Genomic DNA, 7,111 nt, shown 5'->3' with positions numbered 1-7,111 from the left:
CATTGGGGCTGGCAGCTCCTGGGACACTGCGAGCTGGCCCTGCCGTGCCTGGGGTGGGAATGGGGGGGCTCTGGGGTCCCTTCCAACCCAAACCATCCTGGGATTTTATGAAATCATTTTAATACAATCCTAGGTATTTCTGAACTTGATGAGAGTCTTTAGAATAGCTTTCACAACTAGGTGACAGTAGATGTCCACTTACAGATAATTGGTAATAACATGGAAGCATTTGAATACTCCTTCACTTGGCTTGATAATAGAGGTTGTTTTTTTCTAAGAAAAGTTGAAGCTTGGAGACTACTTGTGTTTGTATTCTTTAATAGTTCTACTTGCAAACAATCTTAAGTGTAAGCTGTTTTTAATGTTGCCTCATGAACATGTACTGCTACAACCACAATTCCTAAATTTATGCATAACATGGCACACCAGTATTTTGAAGTGTTTTTTTCAATTTATTTAGACTATTGCTTTCCTTCTCATTTTGATCTCTCTCTCGATCTCTCTCTCTCTCTCTCTATATATATATGTATGCACACCACTGCTGTGTGTACACCTTTTCTTGCAGCTCTTTGCAAATGATACAGAACAAGCATCCCTAAAGCACCTTTAATCACAAGGTGAAAGAGAGAATTTTGCTACTAAGTTCTGAAGTGGTAGAGAGACAGCTGAGTGGTGCTCTGGCTGTAAGCCATGTTCATGACTGCTTCTGGTCTAAACTTGAGTGTCTTCAGCTGGACTGACCCATGCAATTGCTGGATTTTGTGGTCATATCAACAACTTAGTCCAAAATCACCAGTTGCCTGCTGTTCTCTTGCTTCAGCCATTGGCAGGAAACTCTTTTTTGAAGCTGTTATAAGAAGGCTTGAGATTTGAGGATCATTTTGCCTTGGTGTGCTGGAAGAGCTGACAGTTTCAGGGTAGGAAGCAGAGTTTTTGCTTTTGTGGGGCGATGAAAAGAGTTCAGTGCTGGAGGCTCGGTATGTGTGGATGCTCTTTCATGTCAAAAGCAGAATGTCTCAGGTTGAGATATTTTCTGCCATCTCAGTGGACAGCAGTTTCTTTTTCTCACTCCCAAGATGCAGGGAAAGCATCACTGCACACAAAGTTGAGTTGATTTTTGTGTTTAGATTTTGTCATGTTACATGTGAAGTTATGCAGAATAATAGAATCCAAATATTTTATTTTTTGGCTACTGAAATATTTTTAGTTTTGAAGTGACTCTGATAAGTTACGCATTGGTAGTAAGTACTTCTGACAATGGGTGCAAAATAATGGATATTAGGGTAAGAAGATAAAAAATGTGTTTAAAATCAGTTTGAAATTATGTGAGACAATATGGGTTATATACCCTCAGCACATGAGAGAAGGGGACATGCTGGATGCATGTCCAACAAAAGGCCATGATGATGATGATGATGATGATGATGGAATCAGAGCATCTCTTTTATGAGGGAAGGCTGAGAGAGCTGGGATGGCTTAGCCTGCAGATGAGAAAGTCCAGGGAGGAACTCCTGAAGGTGTATAAATACCTGAAGGAGGGTGCAAGGAGGAGGAAGCCACACTCATTTTAGTGGTGCCCGGTGACAGGACAGAAATTATATAAATTTAACAAACTGTAAAAGTATTCCTTAGCACTACTATAAAATTATGAATGTATGTTACTTAGACAACTCAGTGATTTTTTGTTGTATGTCTACATTTCTCTAGTTTCATTTCAGAGCAGAATACCATGGGGTCACTAATGTAATATTTTTGACCTCGAATTAACAGGTGCTGTCAGTGTTAGTTATGTTTTTTTGGGGATTAATCAAGGGTGAAAAAAGATACGAGTTTCTGTAAGACTAAGAAGCAGATCCAATAGATTAAATGGGGAAAGTACAGGAACAGATTTGTTGGGAGAAAAATATAAAATATTCTTTGTTCTGAATATTTCCCAACCAGATACAAAATTGGTAAATGTTGAAGAAATTTCTTGGTAATTTTAACCTCTTTTAATTTTGTTTTATATCTCAGCTTCTGTATCAGGAAGGAGGGGGAGGTAAAAAGCTGTCAGTATAAGAGGTAATACAAATAAAACTCTTATAATGGAGAGGGAGTTAATATCAAAGGCAATGGAGGAGATACTATCATCCAACTGTCCTTAAATGCCCAAGTCCTTATTTGTAGCTTGGGTGTTTTTTTGTTTATTTTGCATTCACATTTCATAGTTCTCAATAAAATTAAGTGTGACTGAATTGCTATTTACAACCTAAGCCTTAGCCAGAGGAAATTCAATTAACAGCAAGGACAGAACAAAAAGATAACAAATAATTATTGCCCTTTTTTAACCTTTCTTTAAATGTAAGTTTATGTTCTGTGAAACTAGATGTCAAAAAAAAGATGTTGGATACTTGAGAAGCTATGTAAATAACATCTCCAGCTGGTTTGGATGGTTTGTGTTAAATAAATTGGGCTTTTAAATTTTATAACTGTAATGGGTCCTATTTGCTGATTTATTGAAATGATGCTCCTTTTTTGATTTCTATATTTTTAAAGCTGTTATTTATGGTTTAAATATTTTCAGCATCAGGGTTATGCTTAAGTCTTTATGTTTTGTAGACCAGCTTTGCTATGTTAGCATGACATTGATAATACACATTTGACTGGCTTTTGCTTCTAGAAATGAAATTTGAATGAATTAAAAAAAATAAACAAAAGACTATAAAATGTGATTTGGCACAGCATGAAAAAGAGAAAGCTTTTCTTGAAGAAGGCAAGAAAAATGAGAAAATCAAAAAAAGCCTGATTACTTTAGCTGGAGGGAAGACATCAAAACTGTTAGTACACAAATGAAATTGCCCCATGACACAAATAATCTGTTTTTAAAGATGTGACAAAAAAATACTATCATGAGGAATCATTCACATGTTTTGCCTATCCTTATGGATGTTTTCTTTCTGAAGAGTGTGTGCTACAGACATTATTACATTTGGCATTAAGTATGACGTTTTCCATTGTTATAAACTTACTAAACTATGCTTTGTGCATAATTTGGAGTAAAGGCATAGAAGATGTGCAAAGTTATTAAGGATTTCATTAATTTATTTGCAAAAGTAAAGATTGGTAGAGATGTGTATACTCTGCAATCTGAATGGGCTCTTGGAGGCTTCACAAATGTATGGTTTGCTTTTTCCTTTAGTTTTGGTTTGGTTTTTTTGTTTATTTTTATTTTTTTTTATTTTCAAGTGTGGAAAGAAATCCTATCAGGTTGTCAGCAAAATTTTCCCTTGAATCTGGGGATTTAATTGGTAACTCATCCAACATATGCAGGGTAAATTTCCGATGATCCCTTGATTTAGAAGTCGGAACCTTCAACATATTTTATTGACATTGATGGAATTTTGACAGATTAAGGCATGAAAATTGATTGCAACGGTAGAGATAACTATTAATTACTGCAATTAATTAATTAATTAATTAATTTTTGGGTAAAGTAATTCTGTCAGAAAATGTTGGAGAAAAACTGACCAGAAGAAACTGCAAGTCCTGGACCCTTTTGTCATGAGAAGTGATGGGAATTTTGGCAGTACTGGCAAGATCTAGCCCCAAACATTAATTTTCTGAGAGGTCTGTAGGACCTCATTCTAGAGGTAATTCCTTGGACTTCCAATATTAATTGCAGATTAATTTCCTTAATTTCAGTCAGTAGCTTCCTGTGGGCAAACATAATTTATTGCCATACTGTTAATCACCAAAGAAATTAAGAATAGTAAACTAACATTAAAAATGTGTTTAGCATATTACAGAGGATTAAAATTTGAGGTGGAATCCTTGATCCCTTGCCAGTGGGAAAGGCAGTAGGATTGTTCATCAGTTTAATTCCTGATCCTTTCAGTGGTGTGTGATTCCGAGCAATGTCTGTTCGCTTACCTGGATGCCTGAGGAAGTGATAGTGATACTAAACATCTCAGGCAATACCTCGGAAATGTGTTCCTCTGGGGTGTGACTGGTGGCATCTGCTTGGGCAGCATCACGTAGGTAAGATTAGCTAGATGCATGTCATCTGCATTGTATTTCATTTCATGATCTGAGAAGGTTGACTTTATTTAACGCTTTGGTGAGTGAGACATGGTCAGGGATGTTGCTCTTTCATCAGCTGCACTGAGAGAAAAGGAGGGAGGAGGGAAAAGCAATGGGTTTGGAAACCAGTCTCAATTTCATTTCATTCATTTCAATTTCATTCTTTCCCCCCCCTCCCACAAAGGGAAGAAGTGGATGCACATTTTATGGAGCTTAAATGAATTTGCTGGGAAATAACTGAATGTTGCTTTCCAGAGAGTGCTTCCTTGGCATCAGTGTAAGTAAGTCATGCATGGAATAACAGAGGCTTGTCCCTGTTAACTGCAGTGATTCTCAGAGAGAGGGAATATCACAAATGGGACAATTGCAATTATCTGGAGAGATTTCCCACCCTGGCCCCAGCTTTAGTTTCTTTTCAGAATTATGTTTTCTGTCTGCATAAAAAAAAATGACAGTTAATCCTTGTCCTAAATATAATAAAATTAATCTAATTTCTTTCTTCCCCACTCATGTGCACAGAGCACCTATGTCTACACAGGTTCATTTCTCTGAAGGTGGTGTCTTTCTCCTTCCTTTGTGCTGAATTGGGACCAGGAGCTGGAATTAGTTCTATTCCATGCTGTCACACTATTGAGGATGATCTTGGGCAGCACTGGTGGAAGGAAGGCAAACAGGATAAGTCTCTGGCATGTAGGGGTGACAACTCTTATTGCTAAAGAGTCTGAGTATTAAAAGCAAGATGATTTCCACTGCAGACAAGAAGAGAATTAATCTAATGTTGAGCTCTGTAAAGACACAAAGAGTAAGGTTTGGAGCACTCTAGCAAGGATCTAACTTTTCCATTCACAGTGTAGATTCAGATTCCTAAAGTCCAATCAATCATTAAACATAAATCACATGGATGCTTCTCAGTTCTTTACATCTGTGGTTGATGTAGTTTGAGTAGATATCCCAACTCAGGGTGTCCCAAAAATTTTAAAAGAAAAATGAAATTTGGGAATTATTTAAAAGAAAACAAAAAGCCCAAGAAAAAGAAAATTCTGCTGGTTTCTTTTTTTTTGTTTCTTTTTTTTTTTTTTTTTCTTCTAAAGCCTCTTGTTTTGTCACTGCTTGGGAATTAACAAGATCTATAAAGAGAGATCACTTAGTTGCAGGCCTTCTGTTTTAAACAACTGTAAGAGTTTAAGAACACATGAAACAAGTTTTATATGAGAATTCATGTCATTTTCCCTCCTCTTGGGCAAGGAGGTGCCTGAGGTGGTCTCTAAGGCTTCTTCCATTTGCTTTCCCCAGTTCTGTGATTTATGGACCAGTGACTCATTTCTTTGTCCCTCCTGTCTGGCTTTAAAGCTTGCAATCCTTTTCAGGATGCTGTGATTTCTTACTTCACCCCTTGCAGGTCTGTGTTCCTGCCAGAGTTGTGGAAGAGCTTGCCATTGGTCACTAGGCTTTTGTAGTGCCCATTAATTGCTTGAGAGAAAAGCAAGTGGAAGAAAAAAATATAAACAAGTTAAACACAACTAACTTGCTGGAAAGTACCTGTTGGTACTTAAAATCAGATTTTCTTCAAATCAGATTTTCCTCAGTTCTCAGTTGTGTAGTGGGGCATTTTATCTGCTCTTGAGTGCACTTCAGCCAAGTGTTTGTGTCTCCATGGGACCAAGGAGAGCTCTTTTAAGGCACTAATTTGGTCTGAGAATTGTATTTGTTAGCCAGGTGTAGTGCTTGAGCTAATGTGCCATCCTTTCATTACGAGATAGCCTTTTTTACTTCTGCATAGTGACAAATTGAAATAGGGTTGTGCTGTTCAGCCCTGGATCTTAAAACACCTTCATATTTTTGGTTTTTAGGCTTATTGATTCTAAACAACATCATAAATCATTTTTACAGCAGAGCAAAAGGAAATGTCCAGATTTATTTATTTTCCCAGTGACATATGTCAGTTACCTTATGGAGTTTCCAGGCTCCCAAAGATATGATGATTGATTATATTTAGGCAACAGACTTCTTTCAAAACATCACAGTGTCAGACATATTAATATTTAAAGGTCCATGTTTTCTCATATTTTTCTCTATAATGTAAATGGCTTTCAGTCATAATCGTTGCTTTGATAAGAGTATAAGATAACTTTGGAATAAAACTTATCTTTTTTTTTTTTTTTTTTTTAAAGATACAGCCCACATTAATTTTAATTCCTATTAAAAAAAAATGAAATTTCTTTTTTAAGAAAAGAAAAGGTTGGGAATGTTTTTCCATTCACAGGTAAAGGAAATGAATATTTTTGTAGTTTAAACAGGTCGATTTATGGAAGACTGATAGAATTTTATTTCTAAATGAGCAATTTTTATCTTGTTTTCACCTGTAATGACAAACCTCCTGCAACACAGAGTTTTCATGAGCTTTCTGAGCTCAGCCCTTGCCTTGCACCCAGTGTTCAGTAAAAGGTAACACAAATTTCTTTCACCTCTTTGACTGCAGTTCATGAAGCTGGGTACCAGCAACAACCCTGCCCCTCTTCCCTCTATACTTGCCCAGATTTACCCTGGAATTTGCGAGCACTCAGGCAGCTGACCCAACTGCACTTCCTTGTGGCAACCCTTCTCTGCCAGGTGTACTAAAGGTAAATAGTTTTAAAAAGCCTTGGAAATGTCTGTACCACATGTAGGTGCACCTTGCAGCTATAGCACATTCACATCTTTCCCTAATTTTGTTTTCTTGTTCTGACTCTGAGATGGTGGAGAGTGAAAAAGTGTGGACACTTTTTTAGGGAGCAAGGACAGCACTTTTTAAAGTAGGGATCTCATCTGTGTTGGAGGGATGCACTGATGAATCTAAACCAGTTCATATGAAAGCTGGTTTTGTTCATTTAAAGTCTTAGATGCTCACAGATTTGTTGGTGATTTCTTTCTGCACCACCAGTCACTGTCTGTGGCCCAGCTAAATGCCGTCTGCTTTTGGTGAGTTAATTCATTTGCTGTTCTTACTGATGATGTCAGAAATGCTAAATAGACCTTACTTTACTACTTATTTTGGCTGTAGCACAACTTAAAA

This window comes from Cyanistes caeruleus, chromosome Z, assembly GCF_971803275.1.
Source record: "Cyanistes caeruleus chromosome Z, bCyaCae1.hap1.1, whole genome shotgun sequence".
NCBI classification, from domain to species: Eukaryota; Metazoa; Chordata; class Aves; order Passeriformes; family Paridae; genus Cyanistes; species Cyanistes caeruleus.
Note: the sequence above shows the minus strand (reverse complement) of the source record.